A 14,521-nucleotide genomic window follows, 5' to 3' on the forward strand; every position below is an offset into this window, starting at 1 on the left:
TTTTTTTCACCACATCACAATGAAAGACACCCAGAAGGAGGATGAGATAATAAAGGAAATACTCCCTTTCTGGGTTGTAAAACACACGATGAGTCCTTTTGTGAACAGGACAGTCACTGCTTTTTAAAAATTTGCTCACATGATAGCTTATTTACTTAGCTGTGGTATTGACACTAAGTCTTATGAGAGACAAAGAAATGCAAGCAGTTTAAATGATCAATAAAGAGAAACAAACATTTATTAAAGATCACCAAAGGAACATAATGTTTCACTATCTGAGATGCATATAAAAAAAGATTTACCCAATAAATATATAGATTTCTTAATTTTTCTGCTAACATCATTCGAAAGCATCTTGTTCACTCTTATCAAGGGTTTGCAAAAGATGAAATAATGTTGATTACAGTATAAGTTGTAATTTATATTTTATATTATGTTTTTGGTTGGAAAGATTTTATTTTGTGCATGAAATATGTTTCAGACAATGTTGGAGCTGAATATACAGCTCATTTGATTTATGGGAAATGCCAGCATATACATTAATTGACAAAACAAGTAGCCAAATAAGACTTGTTTAATGTCATAAAGGATGTAAATATATTTTATATATTTTAAATTACTCTATTTTAAATTAAGATAAACATGCTAATACCTATCTCCATGACAACCATTTTTTTTTCTGAATTCTAAATTAAGAATAACAAGGAAAGCACTTGGAAAACTATGAGCTAAGGCCTTTAATTAGTACAAGGCCAATGAATATCATAAGACGTTAAGAGAAAATTCCATTTAAAGTATGGAAGAATCGGAAAAAAAAGCAGATGTGAAGAGCAGAACTGAATAATGCAGATTCTAACCATAAATGTACTTTAAGACATGCTTCCAGAACTAATTCTCATGTCAGCTTTAAAGGACTTTCATATCCTATAGATGCAGGAAATAGCTAATTATGAAGCTTATTCATCTTGATATGAGGAATCAATGAAGTGCAGTGTTGATTGCCATGTATACTAAAATGAAATCAAATAGCAGAAGGCTGAAGTTACCTGTCATGTTTTGTCTGCTTCAAGGTTCTAGATACAAGTTAATCTACAAATGTAGTGCCTACTCAAAGTGAAAAATGAGTCGGGTTGGAAAAGTTTTGCATATATCACAGGTATAGACAGTCAATATTTATTCTCTAAAAGGTCTTCAGTAAATCTTCAGGGTAATTTAATGCTAGAGCTTTTATCATTTAAAAAATAATAATAAATGTCCTATGTCTATAGGAAGTTTGGCAAAGACTGACTATTTTAGTTTTAGAGACCATCTTAAGAAAAGTGAGATGCATAAGGGACAAACTTTAAATCAAGCACTCTCCTTTTCCCTCTTTTTCTCTTTTCCTCCTACCATCACTCCCCTCTGCGCTTCCTCTTCCTGCTTTCATCCTACTTCTCATCCTCCTGCTTCTCGTTCTCTTCCTTCTCCTGATTATTCTTCCTCATCTTCTTTTTCTTCTTCCTGTTCTTTATCGTCCTCTTCTTCCTCTTCCTGTACTTCTTTTGTTGTTGTTGTTGTTGTTGTTGTTGTGGTGGTGGTGGTGGTGGTGGTGGTGGTGGTGGTGGTGGTGGTTCTCCCCCACCTTCATGTTCCTGTTCGTATTGTTCTTGTTCTTCTCATTCTTCTTCCTCTTCCTCTTCCTCCTCCTCCTACCACTTTCTCTCTTTTCTTCTATGTTATTCTAGTAGAGCATTTGCATTTGCAGCCCCACAAACACAATGCCTTACCAGATACATGTTACAGCAAAATGGCTTACTTATTCCATCCAATTTTAACAACACGCAAATACACGGAAATTTGGTCCATACTGTCTTACTTAGAGTTTCATTGCTGTGAAGGGACAAGATGACCAAGGTAACTCTTATGAAGAATAAAATTATTTGTTTCTGGCTTACAGTTTCAGAGGTTTAGTCCATTATCATCCTGCTGGGAAGCATGGTAGTGTTCAGGCAGACATGTTGTTAGAGGAACCAAGGGTTCTACATCTTTGTCCTAAGGCAGCAGAAGGAGACATGTGTCCACACTAGGCCTAGCTTGAGCATATATAAGACCTCAAAGAGCACCTACACAGTGATGTGCTTATTACAGAAAGGCCCCGCCTACTCCAACAAGGCTACACCTCCTAATAGTGCCACTCTCTATGGCCAAGCATTCAAAAACATGGAACTATGGGGCTATTCCTAATCAAACCACGACAAAACCACATCTCATAAGTCTAATTGTGGGTCACACTCTGTGGTTACTTCCAAGTTTCTTGCACATGTAACTGTGATCCATATGCATAGCATTCAACAGAAACTTAAACTGCTTTCCTGACTTGTGGAGCAGACCCATTATGAGAAGATTCCAGTGGAGAGATAGTCACATTTCCTAATGTATTCCTCTTTGACAAAATAACAAAAATTTTAAATGCAGCAATACACACAAAAAAAGCAAAGATGATTGTCACAGTTATACACTCAACAATTGTCTTTATTCACTTTTTGCATCTCTAGTCTCTGCAAAAGTAGTTGAACTGTGGGAAATGGTAGTGAGGTTCTGTGGACTTAAGTGGACATTTTTTTTTCTAGTACCACATGCTCTTTGGGATGTGTTCTCTAATAGAATTTCATCAAAACTTTAGAACAAACTTTGTAACAAGCGATTTAATTACTTTGCCTTGTGCTCTATCAAAAGACAGATAATGACAAAGGACAAGAGTATACCACTCATGCTTTGATTCTGATTTTTTTGATGTGTCCAAAACTGGGCCTGGGGCATCACGGCACATTGACTCTCTAAAAAGGAGATGGCAGTAAGACCACAGGGTAGGGCCTGAGGAGTGGGAAATGAGAAGTAACCCATTTGTCATGCAAAGATGCATGGATGTAGACAGTTTGGAAGTCCTAGGAAGATTCACTAATTCACTATGTGGTGGTAAGGACTGTAGGAGTAAACATGCTTCACACTGAAATACTCTTTCCTAGTTCAGTGCAACTTATGCACTTCTCATCTCCTACAGAAATTCACACACACACACACACAAAATGGGAGGTAAAGAACTTGTACAGCTTCAAAGCTTTCAATAAAAGGTTTCATTTTTTTTTTTAAAACTCTTCTATCACATGTGGTTTATGTCCTAGAAGACACTGAGTTTTAAATATGGTCAAGAGCAATAAAATCATTGCCTGGACAAACAGCACTAATGGTTTTTAAACATGGTCAGCATATGCTAGATGCTGGAATGATGGAACTGCACACATAGCTGACCAGCAGTACCTCTCTCTACTGCACAGACACTCCGTTCTAAAACATAACCATGTTTCAGAAATGAATTTGAATTCTCCATGAGTGAGCATTAGGTCCAATGGTCCTAGTTAAGTTTCTCAAATTCAGAACTTTCATATTTTCTACTGGATAATTAATTACTCTAAACAACGAATGCACAGTTTATGGCGGGGCATTTTGCGGTATCCCATATCCTTACTGTTAGAGTCCAACAGTAGCCGTCATCCAAATGTGACTACCAAAAGCATGTATAGACATTCCAAACTTTCAGCAAAATACGTCATAGTTAAGAACATCCATGCTATGGAATACTACTCAGCTATTAAAAACAAGGAATTCCCAAAATTTGTGGATAAATGGATTGAGCTAGAAATGATCATAATGACTGAGTTAACCCAGAAGCAGAAAGAATCAAATGGTATATACTCACTTATATCTGCATACTAGCCCAAGGGGCATGTCCCATGAAAGCCTTCACTTACCAGGAAACTGGGACAGAGGGGAAGGCATCCTATTGGGACTCTAAATGAGAGACGCATGGGAGAACAGCAAAATAAAAGGATCCAGAGGGTCCTAGAAATCTACAAGTAGAACAATATGATAGGCAGATTTGGGCCCAGGGGTCCCGCTCAAACTAAGGCACCAGCCAAGGACAATACAGGAGGTAAACTTTAAACCCCTTCCCAGATCTAGCCAATGGTCAGAATATTCTCCACAGTTGAGTGGAGAGTGTGATACGACTTTCTCACGTACTCTGGTGCCTCACATTTGACCATGTCCCCTGGAGGGGGAGACCTGGTGGCACTCAGAGGAAGGACAGCAAGTAGCCAAGAAGAGACTTGATACCCTATGAGAATATATAGGGGGATGTAATCCCCCTCAGGAACAGTCATAGGGGAGGGGAATAATGGGAAAATGGTGGGGGGGGAGGAATGGGAGGATACAAGGGATGGGATAAACATTGAGATGTAACAAGAATAAATTAAAAAAAAAAAAAAAAAAAGAACATCCATGCTTGAGTTTACACAATCATTTTGATCAACTGTGACCCCTGATAAATGTCAAGCTGCACACTTATACATGACACATGCATGTATGCTATTAGTTCCATCCTAACAAATAGGATCAGTGAGTGCTGTAAGAATCTATTACAAAGAGGGAATAGTATGCTTGAGTTTGTATAGATAGTATGGTTAAGTTACAATGGCAGGTGGTCATGGTACCTTCTTCTGGGTCACTGGCATTTCTTTCAAAATATAAACCAATTGAAACGAACTTGAAGTACTCTATGACTAACTGATGATTCCTGGTCTGGGATCACTGAAAATGTGTTGGAATAACGTTTATCACATATTATAAATTAGAGTTATCCATGAGCATTACAACCTTATTCATTACATGTTGCCATATAAGAAAATTGCAAAGAATTGATCACATCCACATCAAATTTAGAGAGCTTGGTCTGAGATTAAGATGGATAGTTGTTTTGAAGAGAGATAAATGGCCTACTTATGGACCAGGAATAATAATCTTAAAGGAGATGTACAAGAAAGTCTTTAGAATATGTTTGTAACTAGGTATTTCAGGACAAAGCATGTGAATCTTTGTGTCTTACCTTGATATCTTTACAAGAATATAGAAATACTGCAATGGCATGACCTATCCAAAAACTATGAGCTAACATTTTTATTCAACCACCACAGCACCGATATAACGGCTCCATGAGCAGAGCGACCATCAGAGAGAGAGAGAGAGAGAGAGAGAGAGAGAGAGAGAGAGAGAGAGAGAGGACTCCCAACAGTGTAGGTTCTTTCTCAACAATGTAAGACTCTGGTGTTCCAGGCCACGGTGCTTATAGTATAGAACAGACCTACACTCTCAATAGGGCACCATTCCTTGAAGACAGCTACTAGATACTTGAATGTTTGAAAAGGGAAAAGGAAAATCCATCTTTTCTGAACTAGACACCAACTTACAGTGTTCGTGTGTCTTTTAATTTCATGAAGCTTTTTGACAAAGCTTTTTTTAAAATCATAAATGGGTTATATGAGCATCTTATATCTTGTTTCAGAACAAGGGGCCCATTTTATAGTAAAAGTATGGGTCAGTGAACATGTCAATGAATTATCTGGTCTGAAAACACGACACACCAGCCATATCACATAGTGAAAAATAGTGTAAAAACACCCTACTAAACTTAGCAAAGGAATTAGCTTAATGAGGACACCAGTAGCTTCGAAAAACATCAATAACTTGTCTGTGTGTGTGTGTGTGTGTGTGTGTGTGTGTGTGTATGTCTGTGTGTGTGTGGTCTATAATAATGCTTGTGTGGAAGGTGTGCTCTGTGTTTGCATCCTGAGGTTTGCTGGCTTAGTAGACTTTGTTTCTGAAATGGGAGACAGTGGGTGTTGATAGATTATTTTCTCCGAGAGTATAGTGAGGATCCCACTTAACTAGTAGTAACTGCTTTCTGAAAATGGTGTTTTTTTTTTTAAAAGGCAAAGGAAAGTTGTTGAAAAGACTGGAAAACTAGATCTTAGTAGTTAGCAGAAGTTAGGGATGCCATTTATTTAAGAGAAACTATTTGTTCAGGGAACTCACTGGAGCAATTTTAGTACCCACTGTCCACTGTAAAATTAAAATGACTTAGTAGTTAATACATTTAAAATATCTCTGGGGTTAATTGGTAAGATAATCTATGGATGCTCTAAACATAAAAAGTCCAAGTGGTTGCCAGGGTAGGATGTTCAAGTTGAATCCAAGTTCAAAGTTCTTTCTTTTCATATGGAGATATCAGTATCATGAAGGTGCAAGGTCCAGAATATTCTATGAGAGTCACTAACAATACATCAGACAGCATTGTATCAAAAAAAAAAAAAAAAAACCACAGCCATTAATTGTGACTTCAGGCAGTCTGAGACTTAAAATAGCAATTTTAATATTTTAGCCTTAAATTTCATGAAATAGTCTGCTATTTTTATAGTTCCTTGAAATTCTAAGGTGATCAAAAATTAATTATAAGTATATTTAAGATAATTCATCCTATAATATTTTATATTTAAAATATGCATATTTAAATATTTCCTTTTTTTTATTAAAGTTTGGTATAATTTATCCAATTACAATGAGAGACTGCATTTTGAATTTCAATTTATATATGCAATTGCCTAATTTGGATATATGTTTAAACTGAAATCATTAAATATGTCTCTGATACTAAACAGAGGCTTAACATTTAGCATTTTTATGTTTGATTTTTAATTTTCTGACATTAAGCAGCTACAAGAGTTATCTGTCAAAAATTAAGATTAATTTAATAAAATATCTGCTTATTAAATGTGTAGATAGCTTAAAATACTTGTAGATACTTCATTTAAGCTTGTAAAATGAACCCAATATCAGCAAACTTCCCTGCATGTGATTACCAAGTTTCCTCAGGCTTATTGAGAAGACGCTGTCTTCTTGAGCTTAAGCAGATCTTTAAAAGGAAAGAATGAAAAAAGAAGCCTATTGAAATTTGTGCTTTAATCAACTTAACATTAGACCCTAAAAACAATTTAAACCTCTGAATAGAGTTTTGTAACCATGAGAATTGTCTCAGGGTTCATTTAAAAGCTAACACTTAAAATATAGTTAGGAATTACGCTTGTCTGGCAAAATGGCAATAGAAAGACTGTAAGAAACAGAGTACCAGGAGGCCGGTCGGTTGTGAGGAGATCGGTCAGTTGTGAGACTGTCTTCCAAGAAATGGCTGCAGAAGCAAGACCAGAACACTTGCAATACCAATCAAAAATGATAATGAGGAATAAGGAAAAACGGACAGGGTCCCATCCACAGATGAAGAACTACAGGCAACTAAAGATTGCTGAGACTGAGGGAGAATTAGCCTTTCTGGGGGATGACCCTCTTATTAGTTATTCAATACAAAGGAGTAAGCTCTGAAACTATATAACCATATACAGAAAAAGCAAAATTGGACTCATCAAGTTGTATTCAAATATATGTGCATAATTATTGCATCATGTAATATTGTATGTTATACATATAATAATAAATGCATATTTTATATTAATTATTATGTATATATAATAAAATGATAGGGGAATTAGTTTTAAAGGGAGCAGCATGGATGGGTTGGAAAGAAAGTACTTAAGAGGGTCTGGAGGGAGGAGATGGGAGGGGAATTATATAACTATATTTTAATTAAAATGTAGTAAAAATATAAAACTAAAAGCGACAACTCACTAGCACACATAATGACTAGCGTAAGTTGCTCAGGTTCTAGAATATTTTGCTCATCTGTACATAAAGTGAGAATATAGATTATAGGAGACAGTATATGTCAGTCCTATACCTGAGTTACTTCTAAAAGAGGTTTAAAGTGATTGTTTGCAAAATCTTATACCACATAGAGAAGCACTTTTGGCATAACATATCAGAAGAAATTCTGGAAATCTATCTTAAAAAATAAATATTCATGTTAACAAAACATATACAAGTTGATATGTTAAAGCTTTATTTCAAGAGTTTAAAAATAAAATCAACTTAAATGACCAGCAATAGAAGGGTGATATTAAAATGAACTAAGGTATGCAATGAAATCAAAGCAAGCAAATAGAAGAATGAAATAAACTCATACATACATGGTAGTCTAGTAGAGTGACATGAATATACAGTAAGAAATGATTATCAATGTTTACTGTTGAGAAAATATTATGCTTACATAGGAAAGACTAAATTAAAACCATTATTTCATATCATATACAAACACAGTTACTTAAACATAAGATCTGAAGACAAAATTCCTAGACAAAGACATAAGAAAAATTCTGGCGATGATTTCAACAATTATCTGTTAATTATGACACAAAATTCATAAACAACAAAATCAGAAAAAAAGGACAAATAGGAGGTCATTTAACTAAACAGGCTTTGCCAGGAAAAGAATGTAAACTACAGAATAAACTCAGTGTTCAGAATAAAAGAAATGTTTGCAAACAATATAGCAGCTCCCACAATTCAACATAAAAAGTAAATAACAAAAAAGATAAATGTAAAAACAGTTTTTTGAACAAATAATGGTCAATGGTTGGAATGGGAATTTCAAAAACAGCAAAAGACAGATGGTCACTAACTACCTGAAAATCAGCAACACAACCAATCATCAAAGGGAAATGTAGAACTGACAACCACTGTCAGATTCACCACACACAGGGAAGACTGCCATTTAAAATGTTCATGTGTGTGTGTGTGTGTGTGTGTGTGTGTGTGTGTGTGTGTGTGTGTATTCAGAAAGCAGGTTGAGACTGTGAAACCTTTGCTCATATCATGGCAGAATGAATGTAAGTTGGCACAGCTACAATAGATATGATAGTGAAAGTTTCATACATACACACAAAAAAATGTGAATATACAACTGATACCTGATTCAGCAATAGTATTTTTGGGTAAAATACGCAAAGACATGATATGAAGGAGTAATCATAAGAGACAAAGTAAAGAAACAACATAAATGTCCATTTATAGGAAAGTGGTAAAGAAAATATGTTACGTCAACAATGCGATAACTCAGCATTTACAAAGGGGGTTTGCCAATTGTAACAATATGGTGGACGTGAAGTAGGTCTGCTAAATGAAACAACACTTCATGGAAGGACAAGACTATGCTCCCACTCATGGAGCATTGGGAACAGTCAGACTCATAGAAGCCTAATGACAGCTGCCATGCTTGGGAAGCAGAAAATGGAGATACGGTATTCAATGGAACACACAGGGCCTGAGTTGTAGAAGAGTAAATTATAGCAAAGGGCTAAATACCAGAGTCACAATACTGAATTGTGCTATTGAAAGTCGAGAGAGCGGAATATTAGAAAAAGTGAAGTGTTGGAAGAAATAACAAAAGGCAGAGGAAGAAATAATAAAATGCTATTACATTTTCAGTAGAATAGTACAAAATAACAATGAATTAATCAAATGTAAAACAGCATAAGAGAAACTCACAAACAAAACTAAATGAAATAACTGTAGGAATCTGTTCAATATGACTGTGACCATTTGGTTACAAAGGCTACTGTACCAAACATATGGCCCTGGCATCTATCCAAACCCTAGAAGATAAAGAGCTGACAATACAGTCAGTCAAGCATTTAATGCTTACTGTCCACAATGGATGATGAGGCTGTTTCTTTTCTTTCTTTGTTTTTTTTTTATATATTTAATTTACTTATTCGCTTTACATCCTGGCCATAGGTCCATCCCTTCTTACCTCCCAACACCACCTTCCCTCCCTCTCCCCCATCCCCTCTACTATTTCTTTAAAAAGGGGAGACCCACTTCCAATCGATCTCGGATCATCAAGTTATGTCAGGACTGAGAGTACCCTCTTTCCCTGTGGCCTGGTAAGGCAATACCACCAGTGTGTGTGTGTGTGTGTGTGTGTGTGTGTGTGTGTGTGTAGGGTGACCAAAAACCTGGCAACAGTGTCCATATCAGAGAAAATGCCCACTCCACTTACTAAAGGACCCACATGAAGCCTGAGCTGCCCATCAGCTACATCTTTGTAGGGGGCCCAGATCCAGTCCATGCACGGTCCTTGGATGATGCTTCAATCTCAGCAAGACACTCTGAGGCATGGTTGGTTTGATCTGTTTGTCTTCTTGTGATATTCCTGTCTCCTCTAGGTTCTTTTTTCTTCCCACCCACCTCCCACATTTTTCATAAGACTCCCTACACATCGCCAAATATTTGGCTGTGAGTCTCAGCTTCTGCTACTGGAACCCCTAAGAGGACAATTTTCCTAGGCTCATGTCTGCAAGCATAGCAGAGCACTACTAATAGTGTCAAGTGTGCTCACTCCCATTGGGTGGGTCTTGGGTTGGGCCAGCTATTGGTTGGACATTCCCTCAATCTCTGCTATATCTTTGTCCCTGCATATCTTGTAGGCAGGGTGAGTTTGGAGGTCTAAGTTTTTATGTGTGAGTTTTTTGTTCCCCTTCCTCAACTAGGAGACTTGCTTAGTTACAGTGTGTTTTCTTCAGTCTCTATGGCCCCTGATACTATGAGTGTTTGCCAGAATCCCTCTAATATCTTCCCAGGAGCCTATCATGACTTATAAAGAACAATTAAAGTTCATATGGAAAAACAAAAAACCCATAATAGCTAAGACAATACTATACAATAAAAGAGTTTCTGGGCGTGTCTCCATCCCTGACATCAAGCTATACTACAAACAAGTAGAAATAAAACTGCATGGTACTGGTATAGATAGAGTGGTTCATCAATGGAATCAAAGACCCACAGAAATAAACCCACATGCCTTCCGACACGTGATTTTTAACAAAAGAGCTAAAATCATACAATGGAAAAAGTACACCATTTTCAAATAATGGTGCTGGTCTAACTGCATATCTACATGTAGAAAAATACAAATACATCCATATTTTTCACCCTGCACAAATCTCAAGTCCAAATAGATCAAAGACCTCAACATAACACCAGACATACTAAATGTATTGGAAGAGAAAGTGGGGAAGAGCCTTGAAATCATTGGCACGGGAGACAACTTCCTGAACAGAACACCAACACCTCAGGCTCCAATATCAACAATTAATAAACGGAATCTCTTAAAACCTTAAAGCTTCTGTAAGGCAAAGGACACTATCAATAGAATGAAATGACAGCCTATAGACTGGGAAAAGATCTTTACCAATCCTACATTTGACAGAGAGCTCCTATCCAAAATGTATAAAGAACTCAAAAACTTAAACACCACAAAAAAAATTAACCCAATTAAAACATGGGGCACAGAACAAAACAGAGAATTCTCAACAAAAGAATCTCAAGTGGTTGAGAAGCATCAACATCCTTAGTCTTCAAGTGCAGCAAACCAGCCACTGCCCAAAATGTCCTCGTTTCTGCCATAGACAGAATTCTGCCTAAAAATGGGCAAGCTTGGATGTACTCAGAGTCAACAACCAAACTCTGCCAAGACAAGGTAAGAAAGTCCTCAATAGTTCCTGCCTCACAAATATGTCTGTCAGTTATACTGGGACAGAAGTCTGAAGATGATGCCCCAATGTTACAGAGGGTATCGGGTGACTTTTCAGGCAGCTAACTATCTCTGTCAATTTTTCATTTTGGAAGCTGCTAACCTGCATTTCTAGTTTACTCAGGTAATTATTTTTATTCCTTCCCAACTCTCTGATGGGGTTGAAGACCAGATAGTTTAATTTTACAATTAAGCTTGGTTGTTTAGGGGGTAAGATGTTTTTAGGCCTAGATAATGTTTTAAGTAGATTAAGATGAGATATGATAGATATTGATTTACATTCAGAATTTTAGACTCATCAAAATAGGAAAGATATTTTCCTCAAGGTATCCAAATACAAATAACCAAAACACTATGAATGTAACACTTATATAATCCCTAATTGTTTCATGGTTCTTCTTGCTGTATGTAATATATTGTATTTATGTGTAATAAAATAAAATAAGTTTAAAAACATTTTAAAGTGAAACACACACACATCCTTAGTCATCAGGGAAATGAAAATCAAAATGACTCTGAGATTCCATCTTACATCCATCAGAATAACTAAGATTAAAAAACTCAAGTGACAATACATGTTGGTGGAGAAAGGATAACACTCCTTCATTTCTTGTGGTAATGCAAACTTATACAACTATGGAAATCAATCTGGCTCTTTCTCAGAAAACTGGAGACTGCTCTCCCTCAAGGCCACGCCATGCCACTCTTATATACCCAAAAGATTCTCTATCATACAACAAGCACATTCACTCAACTATAGTCATAGCAACTTTATTCGCAATAGCCAGAATCTGGAAACAACCTAGATATCATTCAACTGAAGAATGGATAAAGAAACTGTGGTACATTTACAGAATGGAATACTACTCAGCTATTAAGAAGAAGTAAACCTTGAAATTTGCAGGCGAATGGATGGAACCAGAAAAGACCATCCTGAGTGAGGTAATCCAGCCCCAGAAAGACACATAAGATAGGTACTCATTTATAAGTTGATTTTAGCTATATAGTATCTGATAAACATGCTATTATGCACAGACCCAAAGAAGGTAAGTAACAAGGAGGATCCAATGGAGGATGCTTAAATCTCATTCAGAAGGGGAAATAGAATACACAGAGGTAGTGGTTGAAGAGAGGGAACACGGTAGGAGAGGGAACACGGAGAGATATGAGGATGGAGATCAGACCTGCGGAAAGCGGGTAAAGGAGGAACAAGACCTATAGAGAAAAGGGAAACTGTGATGGAAGCATCTCTGTGACAAGCATGAGGCTCTTTCTTAACTAGCTTTTGGCATGTCGTTGGTATTTGAGAAAAACCACATGTGACATGGGCTGTGAGTGGGACATCTTTACCTCCTTCTGCACATTAGTCCAAACCTCCTGCCTTATGGGATAGGGGCCTTCCTGCTGTGCACCTGCCTAAGAAATGCTTGTCAGTGAGTCACTAATAAATAGTATTTTGTACAATCTTGAATTTGTTTCTTTTTTGGTCTTTCAGTTCCTTCAGTTTTGGTTGGTTGCTTCTTATACACCTGGACTGAGTACTTCTGAAACTCCAATCATATTTATTTATAGAACTGTCAAAACTACGAAAAATTGATATATGTTGTTAGAAGTCTCCATTGAGCTCAGCCCACTTCCAGATTGCCCTAAAGCACTGTAAGTTCTAAAATCACTTTTAAATCAGAACTGCATCATCTCCAACCTTCTATTTTCTAGTGTTGATAAGTTGGTTTTCTAAAGGAAAGCAAATAAAAGAAACCCTGATATTTCACTAGAATCTATGTGATAATAAAATAGTTTGTGCTCATATAAAGAAAGTTTCTGTATTTTAGTTATGACATCACCATTTGGCCAAATAATCTTTCCTTTTTATTTAAAATAAAAAAATCAATATCTCTCATTTATATGATATATTTGTTAGTTTATGTTTTTATTCTCTAACCATAAGTGCCATTAGATTAGATTTAGTATTATGACAAACAGAATCTACTGGTTCAGTAGCTTCATTCCTTAAACTGGTGACAAATTGTATAAAGCTCTGAGTTATTTATTCAAAACTGTATTGCCATGGATCCAAGATGGTGGCACCTAACACACACCTTGTTTGATCAGCAGGACATCAGTGACTATTCAAAAACCCAATGACCGATCTGAGAACCACAAAACATCAACAAGGGTGACCCACAGGTGAGAGGGATCCAAATTTTGTGGAGCATAGTTGTGTCCGGCCTCTGGCCTATGGGTAAAACTGCAAAGCCCCCAGTCCCCACAGAAAGAGGAGCACAACCTCCAATGTCTAGGGCCACACACTTGGCTGGTGGGCAGCTCTTGAACTCCCTAGAATATAGAACTAGCTGGGGACTGCCAAAACACCAGTGTCTGTGGGTCCTAGCACTGAGCAAACCCCCAGTCAGGATCACAAGTAGAACTGGTCTCAGGTCACCCAGAAAAGCCAAATAGAGAGCTTCTGGGTTCCCTAAGAGCTACTGCACACCTGTGGGACCCAAAACGCCTGATGGTAGGCTGCTCTTGAGCCCCCTAGAACACAGAACTAGCTTGAAACTGCAAAATCACCAGTGTCTGTGGGTTCTAACACCGAGCAAACCCCACATTTGGGATCATAAGCAGATCTGCACTCAGGTCACCCAGAAAAGCCACACAGAGAGATCCTGGGTTCCCTTAAAGTCACCTTGCAACCACGCAATTGCCACATGCCTGGCTGGTGGGCAGCTCTTGAACTCCCTAGTGCTCAGAACTAGTTGAGTCTGCAAAATCACCAGTGTCTGTGGGTTCTAGCACCAAGTAGACTCCACAGTCGAGATTACAAGAGGATCTGATCTCAGGTGTCCCAAAATAAAGCAGAAACTTCTGAGGTCCAAGCAGGCACTAGGTATCACTCCAACCAGAAACATCACAAGGGGAAGAGGTCAATATAAGAACCCAAGCAGCAATCCCCAGGACCATTTGATATCACCAGAAACTTAAACCATCAGTTCCACCACCACAATAAGCGCTGGAGATACTATCTCAGCTGAGGCATAAGAGAGAGATTTAAAATCTGAGATTTTGAAAATGATAGAGGCCTTAAAGGAGGAAAATAAACTCAAACTAGAACTACAATACACAAACTAAGTATTGAACAAATCTCTTGAAGAAAGTACAATCAAA

Source organism: Acomys russatus, chromosome 16 (genome assembly GCF_903995435.1).
Source record: "Acomys russatus chromosome 16, mAcoRus1.1, whole genome shotgun sequence".
Lineage (NCBI taxonomy): Eukaryota > Metazoa > Chordata > Mammalia > Rodentia > Muridae > Acomys > Acomys russatus.